The sequence below is a fragment of the Rhinolophus hipposideros genome (assembly GCF_964194185.1).
Source record: "Rhinolophus hipposideros genome assembly, chromosome: 7".
Lineage (NCBI taxonomy): Eukaryota > Metazoa > Chordata > Mammalia > Chiroptera > Rhinolophidae > Rhinolophus > Rhinolophus hipposideros.
Window position 1 is genome coordinate 70480244 of NC_138053.1, and position 14325 is coordinate 70494568.

At 34.8% G+C, this 14325-nt stretch overlaps 1 protein-coding gene across 2 annotated transcripts in view; it reads left to right on the forward strand.

Moving 5' to 3' along the window:
* The window catches only part of HCN1 (hyperpolarization activated cyclic nucleotide gated potassium channel 1), a 348705-nt gene that overhangs the window by 42937 nt on the left and 291443 nt on the right, over nt 1-14325 (forward strand). The window lies entirely within an intron of this gene.

Below are 14325 nucleotides of genomic sequence, written 5' to 3' on the forward strand. Positions count from 1 at the left end.
CATATTATGTAAGACTGGGTCTTATATGATAGTAAAATGAGACTGGGTCTTTATTAATTTTTGCTCTAAAAGATGCGTTAGAGACGATTGTCTGGCTAGGTCTTATTTTCGGGGAAACACGGTAGTATGAATACATCAAGTGCCATCATTGATAAAGATGTGTAAGGTCTATTTGCTAATCTAGTTTGTAACGTTAGCTCTATGAGATAATCTGGCATCTTGTTTTTCAGAGAATTTGTGTTTGAAGAAAACAGATTTTTTTCTGAGTGTTTCTAACTTGTATATGTGAAACTAATTTTAGCATACTAATTTTATTCTTTGTTGTGCTTTACATATAATTATTTATGATAGTTTCTCCCTATTAATTCATTTTCTAATATTGAGAAACAGCATACCCAGAAAAGAAATTATTACACAGACAACACAAATAGTACAGTGAATACATATGGCAAATCTGGCCAGTATCTTGCTGAACAGAGCCTCTGTTGTTCTTAGGCAGTTTGGGGGGAACTGAAAGGGCACAGCCAGCTGGAGTTTCCCAAGATTGGAGTTAAATGTGTCATCACCAAGCAAAGGAGCTTATTGTCCTGATTCCAGAGTTTGCATGTTAACCTTTTTGACTTTTGTTTCCTTCTGAGTCTACCATTTATTTTTAAATTAATTATAACATGATTTTATTGTCTGCATAAAAATGAAGGTTGAAAGGCTTTGAGAGTCTCTAATCTTGCACAAAAGAAAACAACATATTTGCTATGGAAGAACTGTCATTTTACAGATTACAGAAGTTATGTTTAGCATTTTTAAGATGAATTATGTTTTGGAATTTAGGTTTAAAGAAGTCATAAAATGGAACTTATGTGAACATTAGCTCTGCTATCTTTAAGGCTTAGCAGTATTTTGTGTGTGCTTGTCAGCGACATTTTGGTTCACAGGCTTTCAGGAACTGACATACAATAATAAGACCCTGCTGAAAAGCTTTAAAAATGGATCACTCTGAAAATATGGATATGGATTATGTTTAAAATCAAATGAAGCACATTTGAGAAATTGGATTTGTCTTGTAATGTGTCTAATATAGTACGTTCCATCTAAAATGTAATAAATGTTTGGTTCTCAAACTTTATTATACCAATTTGAGACCAATATCAAACCAAGATGATTATTGATAATAATAGCTAAAGTTTATTAAAGGATTATTATATGTCAAGTAATGTATCTGATTCTTCCCTTGGAGTAGTTCTATATCTCATCCTAATAAATCTGGTAACTTGTCCAGATAAAGAGTTAGTAATAGGTAGAGCTGGAATTCTAACTGTGGCAATTTGACTCGCAAGGCAACTCTCTTAAAAACAAAACTATATAGCTTCTCACTATAACAGACTCTTTTAATGATAAATACCTTAATATTCAATTCTTTTATATACTGATTAAAAAATGTCAGAAACATTCCTTAACTAAGACTGTGGTCCGTGCATCATAAGAGTTGAATATTTGCCTTCTAAAACATGGTCACACAAAATAATTTTAATGAATAGCCTGTGAAACGAAAATACCCAGTCAATTAAAAATACAATGAGCAATGCGACTATTTTAATGTCTTGTAGTTTTAACCCAATTACCCTAGAGAATGGCAGCAGGATGAACAGATGGCATCCTATCAGATAAAATGGCAGACCATGCGGACATAGAAAACGACACTCTTTAAAACTGATGTCCTCTGATTCCTGGCAGCGGTCACAGGCACCTAGTTCTGTGTAACATGATGGTGTTTGAAAGACGGTATAATAGAATTGAAGGGCCCCACTCACTGCCACCGTTACTGTAAAATGCAATTTAATAATGCACTTACAGACATTCGGTAACCAAACACACCCAGACCAGAGTTGTGAATTGGCAAGATCTTTCTTATAAATAAATGACCTTGATAATATATGAACTATAAGCTCATTTAAGTGAAGAATATTTTCTTGATATGATACCCCCATCTAACATCACGTATATCATGGATATTTAATGTCTGTGAGTAATACTATTAAAAGGGGAAGAAACAGTAATAATTGATCCAAAATTTAATACAGATTCATTATTTCATCACCTACATGATTCACACCAAAATCACAAAGGAACACGAATGGTTCCAAACCGGCAAATCGCTACCTGATTTTTATAAATGGCACAGGATGTGTTTAGAAGTAGAACTACAACAAACACGTCAGAAGAACTTGCTCTGTGAGCATTTAGAATAAGAGTGAACAGGAAGATGCACGTTCACCCACACGTCTTTGAGTTCTGAGTGTTTTAGTACCAAGCTGGCTAATGCTAAATTCAGCACATTTGGGGAAGTAATGTGTGAAGTCTGGAAGCGGCTACAGTTCTAGATGAATCATTTCCAAGGAAAGCAGCTGCCGTCTATAGGGAACTGCTTTCATCTTTAATGATACATTTTTTTTTTTTCCGGTCTGAATTAGTTCAACTGAAAAAAAAACAAGTGTCTAAGCCAGATAAGTTAGAGAAATATTGTGAATGAAATACAGAAACTTTAAAATTTAGCCCTTATGTTACTATCGTTACTAAAGTTGAATGTTGTGGCTAATAAAAGAGCTGATTTGGCCAACTAATTTATGGAACACGTGGTGTTAAGGAGTTTTCATGAGGCAGTTGGAAGATCAATGGCTTTAAGATGCAAAAATAGAGCTCCTTGATGCTATTCCGAAAGTTTATGGATATATATTGCCAGGTGAGGTGAAAAGTTGGGGCAATTATTTAGGTAAATCAGGCCGGGAAATTCCTTTTCCTGTAATCTCCCGAAAACTGAGGTGGCTCTTTCCCATTCTTATATTTCGTTTCTTTAAAAATCATTCTATTAATTCAGGATTGTTATTATCGTTGTACTTCAAGTAAAGTCAGTGGTGACCCAAGCCGGTGCTATTTTGTAACCTATCATGGGGGGATCCGATTCTTTTTCATCCTCCTAAAATGGACATATGGTGAGGAAATCCTTGGAAGTTAAATGGAATATTAACAATTTTTGATAATCACCAGCCACTGAGGAGATAAAGGAAAGATTAAGAGCTTAGTACATGGCAGATTATTCAGATAGTACTGGTGAAGAGTCCTATGAACCTTGAATGCTGCTGATTCCAGTCAGTTTATCATAGGGGATGATCTTTGAAATTATTAGGTTTAGGAAATAGTAATTGAAAATAAAAATGCTACTCTGTACTGGTTATCTATAGGAATCAGTGTTGTAGGCAATGTAAAAAGGTGTGGGACATCCTTGACTCTTGCATAATAACTATGGCTTTGGAATATATACTTATAATATTTTATTTTTCATTCCTCATTTACTATCCCTCAACCTTCCTTGTATAGATTTTAGACCTGTCAGGTTTACCTAAATCCATTTTTGTGGCAAGAAACGGCTTGTAGTTCTGATCTTCGTATATGTCTATAGCATTTCAGATGAATAATATGTCTGGAACATTGCAATGCTCTTCTAACAATCAATATTTGATTTTTATGTTGGCTTAGAGACAGATTTATAAACATTATTTTTAACAACAGAGCATTAATAAGGAAATTTATTCTACAGGGAGCTAATGCAGAATGTAGTTTCTGTCTTTGGTTAATTTTAATATTCTAATGGGTTTAGATTAGAAACTAACTCTTACTACAAATTGTCTACCTATAATTAATTATATGAGGTCTGACAATTAGGTTTGCAAACTCATCCTAGATAAAGTGCTACATAACTCATTGCTGAATATCACTATGGTCACCTTCAAAGTACTCCCCTTGGGAAGCTATGCACCAATGCCAGTGCCTAGTCCACCCTTCAAAGCAATTTTGGAACTCTTTTTCTGGAATGTCCATCAGAGCTGTTGTTGTATTACCCTTGATGTCCTGAATGTCATCAAAATGTCTTCCTTTCAATATTTCCTTTATCTTCGGGTAAAGAAAGAAGTCATTGGGGGCCACATCAGGCGAGTAGGGAGGGTGTTCCATTACAGTTATTTGTTTACTGGCTAAAAACTCCCTCACAGATAGTGCCATATGAGCTGGTGCAATGTCATGATGTAAGAGCCATGAATTGTTGGTGAAAAATTCAGGTCGTCTAACTTTGTCACACAGCCTTTTCAGCACTTCCAAATAGTCAACTTGGTTAACTGTTTGTCCAGTTGGTAGAAATTCACAATGAATAATCCCTGTGATATCAAAAAGGTTAGCAACATCCTTGAACAAGTCCGCCAACTTAATTGTCAGACCTTGTACAATACATGTTGCAACTACTTTCATTTTTAGAAAATGCTTAGAATTCTAAGACTTGCCCTAAGCCAACACCAGTGTTTTCCTAAGCCTGCCCTCTACTAGGACAGAGAGAGGCTCCCTATGCCTATCAAATCAAATCTGTGTTTCCCCGCTGTGCCTTCAAGGCTCTCCAGCAAACCATTTCCCTGTCGTACTGTTGTCACTTCCGATTTGCGCCCAACGAATCTTTGTTTGTTTCGCAGTTTTACAATGCATCTTGCAGAGAATGATTCTTTTTGCTTCTTTAATTTTGCATGGGCCACACCTCAGATTTGGAAAGCTTTTCTTTTTCTATTACTCTTTTAAAATTTAGGTTTACTCTCATTTCCAGAAAACATTCTTCATTGGGTGGCTGTGCTATAATGGTCAGTACCTTTCTTTGAACGATTCTACTGGCTCTGCTTGCATCTGTTCTTGCTGATAGTTCGGTTGCTAATGCTTACTTTTATGCATTTTCCTTTTCTTTTGATGTACATAAACATCTACAGGGAAGAGTCAGTGTCAGCTTTTGCCATTGAATCTTCTTGCACAGTATTATGAAGTTCTAAATACAGAAGATTATCAGAGCATGCCTGTCCACTAAATACATGGCAATCCTCCATGTTTTAAATCCATTAAATAATTGCAAAAGAATATTCATTCTTCACTCGTAAGCATTTACTGGGTAGTTTCTATTTGCAGATACTGCAAATGAGAATACAAAGCAGACCCCAGCTTTGTAGGAAAAACAGACGTGTGAGCAAATAATCACAGATGGTATGGTAAGTGGTGGCATAAAGGAGGGAGTGAACAACACAGCTTTCTTCTTCCCCCGCACAAGAAGAGTGCTCCAGAGGTACTTGAATGAGTTTTGAAGCTGGAATCCGGATTTTCCAAGCTGATCAAAATGGGAGCAGAGGCATGCATTCTAATAAGACATGAAGTGCATGGAGCCTGGCACAGTAGTTCTGTACCTCGAGGACCTGGGTAGTAAGGAGTGAGTTTGGAGGTGTAGACAGGAGTCTGTGCTACTGATGGACGTAAGGTGTCATTGAGGTGTTTTAGGCAGAGGATTTCTGTCTTAGAATTCGGCAGAGTGAAGAAGAGTGGAGAGCACGGAGGATGCAGCTAATGATACCGGTCAGGAGAGAGATTTATCACTCTTTTGCGTTTTTCATATACAACTGGTGTCAAGCAGGATACTTTTTTTAGATATCTAAAGGGAGGTTTCTCTTTGCCAAGTAGTCTTGCCCTTGAAATGTTTGTATCAAATAATAAAATATGAACAGGCCTTATGTGAAATCTATTTTATAATACTTTATAATTTCAATTATATTTTATATAAGTAATAGTATAAGAGAAATGTAATTATATTATTACTGATACAGATATATTTGAGACTTGTAAAAACATGGTGGTGTGAATTGGAGCCTAGACTAGAAATTAGTATTTATGTGTGCTTATTAAAATTGTGTCTTTTAGTTTCTATTTGATCTAGGGAGAAGCACTTAAAGTGACTTGTTTATGCCTAAAACTTAATAGAACAGTTGTGAAGTTTAAATGAAATGAGGCAATTATTTGAAACATTTAAATTTATGTATGCTTATGTTTATAAATATAAGATTCATGATGTCATCCTTCTCAGATTAATACAACTACTGAAACCATCATTATTACGAGTGTGTGTGTGTGTGTGTGTGTGTGTGTGTGTATTTAATATTTTCGTCAGGCAAATATTGATTCTGTGAAAGACCACTAGGTGTCCTCTATTGGTTATGTTACTTTAGGGTTCTAAAATACCAAAGCTGTCCTCTTTGAAATTATTCATTTTTGCTTTTATAATTACCTAATTGCTAGGCTCTCTATGTCCAGATAAAATAAATTACTATGGATGTTCATCTATGTAAAAATTATTTCTCTTTACCTATTCCTACTCCTCAGGTTAAAGAATTTGTTAAGTTCTTTCTCTAAAGAATCATTTTTAGTCTGAGAGAATTGTTTTTAAGACTATACCGTGTATTTTTAAGGTGATATTTTAACAGCTACCCAGAAGTTCGAAGGTATGGTGTGATGAGTTCTACTTGGATCTGAAATGTTAAGTCAAGACGATTAAGAAGAGATGAAGGAAGTGTGGTGGGTGAACGTGTGTGTTCCAGGGAAGATACACAAGTTCATGAATGCTTTTTGGTCAGTGCCCTGCAGCACATCTGTATAATCCTAGTGCTTTTCACATGGAAATCTCAGTTTAATGCTAAAATAATAAGATCAAATTCGAAATGATCAGGCCCCTATTCTAAGACTAAAATATTAGATTTTCTTAATGCCCTGTCACTGGTCTAATTGATGTTCCGGTTTAGCATGTTTTTTGATACTTCCATGGCTGTGTGTTGAAAACAACCAGGCTTGTATCTAAAGTTTCAAACTTACAGGTGTATCCCCATGCCTCAAAACATACATGACTGTGTGGTTTCTCGTGAATACCTCAAGCTCAGTATGTCCATTTCCCCCTCAACTCTTGTCCCTCTCTCTTATATTCCGTTGCTAAAGTCAGAAATTTACTAAGTGGTTTCCTTGCCTTTTCCCTTTCAATCTCCGTTGCTGGCAGTAACCAAGTCCTACTCGTTCTACTTCTTAACTGTGGTTTGAATCCTATTCCTTCAGTCATTCCTCTCATCAGCATCCATGTCCAAAGCAACATTAGTCATTTCTCATTTGCATTTTACAATAAACTCATTGCTAGATTTTAAAATTCACCCTTGCTTGTCTTCCCCGGACCTCAAAGTGATATTTTTAAAGAGTACATATTGCCATGTCATCTACTGGCTACAAATATTTCTGTGACTTTTCATCATTACCATTAGGACACATTCCAAAATTCAAGGCCCTTTGAAATCTGAGTCTTTCCTACTTCAACCTAGAAAATTATTATCATCTGTATCCATAAATGAGGAACTTGATTGATTCTGTCCGTGATTTCAAAATTCCTTTGGAATATTTCCCAGTCTTATCTTCTTGCAAGTACACATACTTTCAAACTTAGTTTCCAAAATACACAGTTGTTTTTTGTTTTGTTGTTTGTTTGTTTTGTTTTTAAAACTATGCTGAAGCTCTTTATGTTGGTCATATATGCCATTCTAAGGCCTTTACATGTTTGTTCACTTTTCCTAAAACTTTGTTCTTTCGGCCAACCCCAATTTATTCATCACATTTTGTTCCTTTGACTCTGACTTTAATTTAAGCTTCCTGAGGGTGGAATTAACTAATCTCTCAGGTAATGTTATTTCCATCTGTAATATGCTGGCATAGCCCCGCTTTTGCTTTGTAACATTTGTCACTTTTGTAATGCCTCTTAAAATATGTATTTCTTATTATATATTAAATTTCAGAAGAGCAGAGATCATAAATTCCTTGTATCTTCAGCTCCTAGTATAGGATCTGGAAAATAATGAGGCACAACACTACTTGCTAAATGAGTTAAATGATGCCTTCAAAGGAATTTCAATTCAGTAGGAACAGTAAACATGCAAACAAACAGACAAACAGATAAGCAAAACAGAGTGTCTGGAATTTAATTTTAGAGGTGTTTATGGTATAGAAAATAAAGCAAAAGAGAGAAGATATATTAGGAGAGTATGGTAGAGAGTAGAGGAAAGATTCTGGAAAATGCATACTAAATTGTGTACTTTGGAAACTAAGTTTGAAAGTATGTGTACTTGCAAGATAAGGCTGGGAAATATTCCAAAGGAATTTTGAAATCATGGACAGAATCAATCAAGTTCCTCATTTATATATACAGATGATAATAATTTTCTGCCCAATCTCACAGAATTGTTTTGAGGCTTAATGAGATGTTATTGTTATACATACTTTGAAAGTATAAAGTTTATAGAAATGTAAATTATGCTATCATAAAAGTTTTTACTAGTTTAAAATACGAAAAATCTCAAACAGAGCTCCTCTTGGCCTTGTAATGTCCTCCCTGCCTTTACTAGTAACGGAAGTTGCAAATGTTATGTATTATTTCTGCCCAAAATACACCAACTTCAGAATTGAAGCAGCAAATGAATCAGGCTAATTTGGCACAAAATGCATTCAGCCTTACATTTACCCCAAGATTCTGTATAAATGCCTCCGTTTTCCCATTTACTGTGTATATAGATATATATTATGGTTACCGCTATTTTAGCGTCATCTACATGCTTTTAGTGTGAAAATTGGGTATGCCACTGGTCTGTGAATATTGGATACAAACCTTGTGATGTGATTCTGGTTTAAATTTGAATTCGGTTCAATTGCCAGAGTGTTTCATAATAAACATGTGTTACTTTTATTATCTGGATAATTATCTCAATTAAACAAGTCATGTTGGTTGGTTTTGTATGCCTTGTGCACCTGTTTATGGGCAAGAGAGGTGTGATGATACATGACATAGATTAGAAGCTGTAGAGTGACACCAAAGACTATTTTGTTGTTACAAACAATGAGGTGAAATTAATCTCATCTCTGAAGGAAATGTTGAATATGCTTAACTAATCATGGAGGGGAAACTGTGTGCTTTATTAATTGTCAGTTTCTAACAAATCAGTCTTTCACTTTAATCAGATACAATGTCAAAAGTGTTTTTATTAATTTGAAGTATGTTAAGAAACAAAATTATGCTTGCATTATGTGTGTCAAAAGTAGCAGTTGATTCATATTTCATTGGCAAAGCTTAGTCATTGAAATACACCAGAAGTTGTCACAGAAAGTGAGTTTTATAAGACATTATAACTGTTATGAAAGCTCAAGAATAAATAAACTTAGAACCCTTCAATTGCATTGGGTAATCACTGAGAAAGACCTACTTTGACTTCTCTTTCTGTCTTGCTGATGTATGCACTTTAGATTTTGTATGAGAGGATTCCTGTCTTAGTGTGAAAAGGAAATACATTTGGTAGGTTACATAATTCTGGTGGCTATTTTGAGTTAAGTCTGCCATTTAGGCCATTTTTCTTTTTTTTAAGAGAGTCAAAATCTTTTTCTTATTACATCTTAAAGTGAAGTGAGGAAGGATTCTGGAAACTAGTCCCAGGGTTCCATATAATTTAAAGTACTTGTGAAGTAAGAGAAGAGTAGCCATTTTGAGATAATCTTATTCATGACGAGTGGAATGGGTTTCCCATCAAGATTGGTCATCAGTGGAAATATTTGTAATAATGCTAGTTATCTCAGTGTTCTGCTCTTTTGTTGTTACCGTTGTGGAAATAGATTGGGTGAACATATAAAATAAATTCAGCTAAATTGAAATGAAAGTCAGGAGTACCTTCTGCAGGTCATTTCCAGGTACTTTTCTCTCGTTTTAAAAATTGGATAATGGCTTCTACTTGGATTATATGGTTGTTTAATAATCAAAGAAAAAATTCATTTAAAGTGCTTTATAAAATATAAAAGTGGGAGTCTAGAGAGCATATTAAGGTATGATATAATTAGCTAGCCAAACTAGTTCATTGATTTATTTCTCCCACAGAATTTCTGAAATAATGAAATGCCCATCTTCCTCAGTATTCTGGATCATACTAGAGAGTAAAAGGTATAATTTGCATCCTGGCAGTTTTTGCTTTGAAATTTAGAATCCGAGAGCTATAACTACCTAATATATCTAACAGTAATATTTGGGGAATCAACTAGCTTTGTGGAGGTTACAATATTTTAGTGTGGGAAACAGTTCTCCATTGTGTGAATATGTTCATCTCCATGATACTGAAGAGAAGGACGAATATCCAGAGCAGGCCCTTCTAGTTGATCAGCAATGAATCAAAGCATTCAAGTTTACAGATTTTAATAATATTGTACAATTAGAAATGCATTCCCATTTTTATCTAATCTGAAATTTAGAGAAATGCAGCCTTATTCGAGTAGAGTCCTTAACCTGGTGGGGTGTTACCTCCCTTTTTCCCCCAGCCTATGTTTGTTGTTAAAGCAAAATAATTTTATAATGGCAATAATTTACCCCCAAAATGCTATATTGTTAGGAAAGAGTTATTAAAGAACTTCTAGATTTATGATGTTTAAGGTTCACATAAATTATTCACTTTAGAATAATATTAGAACATGTATGGATTCCAAAAGTAGTACATGTGCTCATTTCCTGACTTGCAAGGCCAGGTTATGAGTAATGGACTCTAACATTATAAGTGACTGATTAGTTTTTCGCTCTCAGACATTTCTTGGGAATTGTGACATTAATGGCTAAAATTTCACCATTGGCGAATGATCCATTTATGTTTTGTGGCTTTCTCAGCTTTAAAAGTATCTTATAGAACTTCAAATATACTTGAAGTCATTACTAGAAAACGTCTTAGCCGGCTCGTGGCTGACAGGTACTGAGAGTGATTCTCAAATAGTTGAGAGTAATTCTGTATGCAAAAAAAATGACAATTGGTGTCCTGACTTGAGTGAGAGGTGAGTTAGTTTAGTTGGGCTGCAGAGGACACAGGAGTACACCAGCAAGCGATAAAATAATAATAATAATAACAACAAAACAAGAACAATGATAATAATAATACACAAATTTGCTAGAGTCTTTTCCTTCCCTGTTATCATATTACCAGTATTTGTCTAATGTCAAGATGAATGTTTTCATGTTTCTAAGTGTTATTACTGGGAATTTTACCAACTAAATCATCCCTCCCCGTTTCCATTTAGTTGAATTGTTATTTCACATGCTCCAAAAATCTCCAATGTCTTGAAATTAGAATAACACTATGACTCCAGATGAAAAACAATTCCAGTGAACATATCTTGTAGCAAAATGCTACTGTTTTTGAAATAATTCTGTTTAGTAGTACATTTCTTAAATATACGATTCTATACGAGTATATTCAGTTCAATATTGTATATGTAATTAGATACTAACTATTCTAAATAAAACTGAGAGACTAGGTAGTTAAATATTTTCCTCACTTCTCATTCACAAATTTTACATCTTTTTATTATTATCTAACATTGTGTTTAATATGTATTAATTGGCCACCCACCAATGAGCACCACACTGCATTTAAGAATCCAAAGACGATTAATCAACAACTGCTGCTAAAAGAGATTTTGTAATCTAGTAGAGGATTTAGAAAGGAAATCAACAATCATAACAAATATGTGTAAGTTCCTATCTGGGAAATCCTTGAATGGAAGGTTTTAAGAATAATTCCAAGACTACATCTCAGCTCAGTAGGAAGGAACTCCACAATCAATTCATAAAAGCCTGCTAAAGCAGTGGTGGTGTCTGGTGTCTGGCCAGATATTTACCCCCCTTTGGTCAGTCAGTTGAAACAGAAAGGGCTATTAAATACCATGCTTTACTAAAATGTGTCATTTGCTGAGTTATACAAAAAACAAAAAAATAACTTTATTTAAAATATATTGATACTGTGTTCAGATTACAAAATGACTTCCTCATACTGGAATACAAAACATTTTTATTTCATTTGCATCATAAAAATGTATGAATGATTCTTAAATGTTGAAAGTTATTGTAGAGAGAAGAAAGAACATTGTATTTAAATTTTACACATAGCATTACAAACTGTATAATTATTGAGAGAATTTAACAAAAAAGAACCTAGTTTCTCTCTCACTTGTTCTCTCACTCTCTTTTCTATAGCATGAATGCTCTTGCACGAAATCAGAAAAGGCGAGGTCACCATTACTAAATGATCAGTCCCTAGCAAATGTCAAGAAACTGAGTTGCATTTAGGATCATGAGAGCCTAACAGCAAAGTAGTTACTCTGTGGTTATGGAAACACCACTTTCATGCAAAATGCTTGAATTTTCTCCACATTTTGCACATATCACTCATTTTCCTTGTGCCTGCCTCCTACTTCAAGTCACTTTTAACTTGGAAGGCTGTTGCAATATTGCTGCAGCTTTCCCTGAGGAATCCATGTTGATAGATTCCTCGTGCGAAAGCAATGCCCTTTCCATCAAAAGCTGTTTTCAAGTGTTATTTTTGTCCTTACTCTTGGTGTTGAGAGAAACAACAGGCAGTGAAAGTACCTAGACTCTCTAGTTAGAGAACAACACCTATTCTTTAGAGGTGAGGGCATATATTCCTAGCTCTAATCATAGCCCTCAGGAAATCACCTCTTTCCCCTGCTTCCTGAGAAGCAAGGTCCTGCCAATACTATGAGCTACTTTTATCACATTTACCTTGATAAAAGTAGAATATTTTTCCCTGTCCTCCTCTCCTGTCCCATTTGCTAAGAGATTTGCTAGTAAAGAGTATAAGCACGATATCTAGTAGTCACTTTTTACAACTGTGAAATACGAAATATAATTCTCTTATTGGGAGACATAAACGTACTCATACTAAGAATGTGGACCACAAGCATGGAGCTGATGCGTCTGTACTACACGTTACTCTTTCCTGATGGATAGAGTCTTGGGGAAGAATGAACCAGTGTGAAGATATATCCCTATCTGGAGACCCGTTGATCTTATCTATTCATTAATTGCTGTATTATTTCATTTTTCCCTTCCAAAATAGAGGGAAAAATTTTGTATGAAAAATTGAAGTGATTAATGACATGTCTAAATTCAAAATAGGACTTTTCTAAACTGGCAAAATATAATTATTTACTTGAATTGCAAGACAAAACATACCAGATTATTTTCCTTGTACCTAATAAAAATCTCCAGATGATAGTTTATATTATTTAATTATCTTATTTGACATAGGAAGTACATGCTTCACGTTAAAAATACAATTTAAATGTGATAAAATTTTGTAATTGTTCTATAAACATTTTCCAAATTATGCTGTTAAAATTTTCCTGAAGGAAGAAAACATTCAAACACTTTTTTTCCCCAAATACTAAAAATCACTCAAAATAATTTCCTCACAGTTCAGTCATGAAAGCACGTTAACTTACAAACTTGGGTCTGCAAAACAAAATTAAGATGCCATTAAATTTGGGAGAGGGTTTCCTTAGAGTGTTTCCCTTGTGCTGTAAGACTTTTTAGAAACCCTATTCAACATCCCCCAGTGTGTGAGTTATTAATGGTTTCATAGAGACAATTTTGTTTTTGTTTTCACTGTTGAAAGTGTTATCATGGGCCCAATATATCTTGTAGCTTTTCGGAGGGAAGATCTATATATATTGCCCCCACTACATAGCCATCATGGGTAGACTAGCAGTCCTGCTCCTTGTTGTCTCACACCCAAATGCGGCCTGAGCAGCTTCCATCTTGACCATTGCCTGTCATTTTCACAAGGAGAGAGAAAGCTCTGTAGTGTCTCTATGGGCAATTCAGTGATCTGACCCAAGTGATATATGTTACTTTTTATAACTCTTTGGCCAAAATTTGTCACATGGCCTCACCCAGCCACAAGAAAGTCAAGAAGAGCAATCCCACCTAGGAAGCTAAGAGGTAAAACTATTTACTTAATATTAATATCCCTACTTCAGTAGTTGGAATAGATGACAGACAGAGACAAGATGTGTCTTGAATCAATCAGTAAGTTGTCCTGGAGTTAACTTGCATTAAACTTGGAATAAGTTCAAAATAAAGTCAAGGACCTGCTTGATCACCCCACTGTTTTTTTTGTTGTTTTTTTTCTCATGGGTGTTTTCAGTCTTTGACAAATAATAGAGGCACCACCACATGGCATCCTTCCTAAAGCTCATAAGGTCCTTAGAAAGCTGATGGACATACTTTTAGGCATCAGAGGGAACTGGCACTTACCTGGGTGACTACCTCAGAGATGCTAGGTGTATCAATGATAAAGCAATCTTTATTTTAGTTATTTTTTTGTAATTAAACTCAAACTTCATAGGAATTTAAACATTCTATTAATGGGAGTACCAATTTCCAAGCTTCAGAACATCAGATTTAGTGTGTGAGTTTAATAATTTATCAAATGTGGATGGATATTTGCATAATTTAATTTCCTATCCTCCACACTAAAAAGAATTGCGATGCTTAATTTTCAGACGTTTGTCCAATCAAATAGAGAACAATCAGTGTTATAAATATATGACATAATCAGAATAATTCTTTTA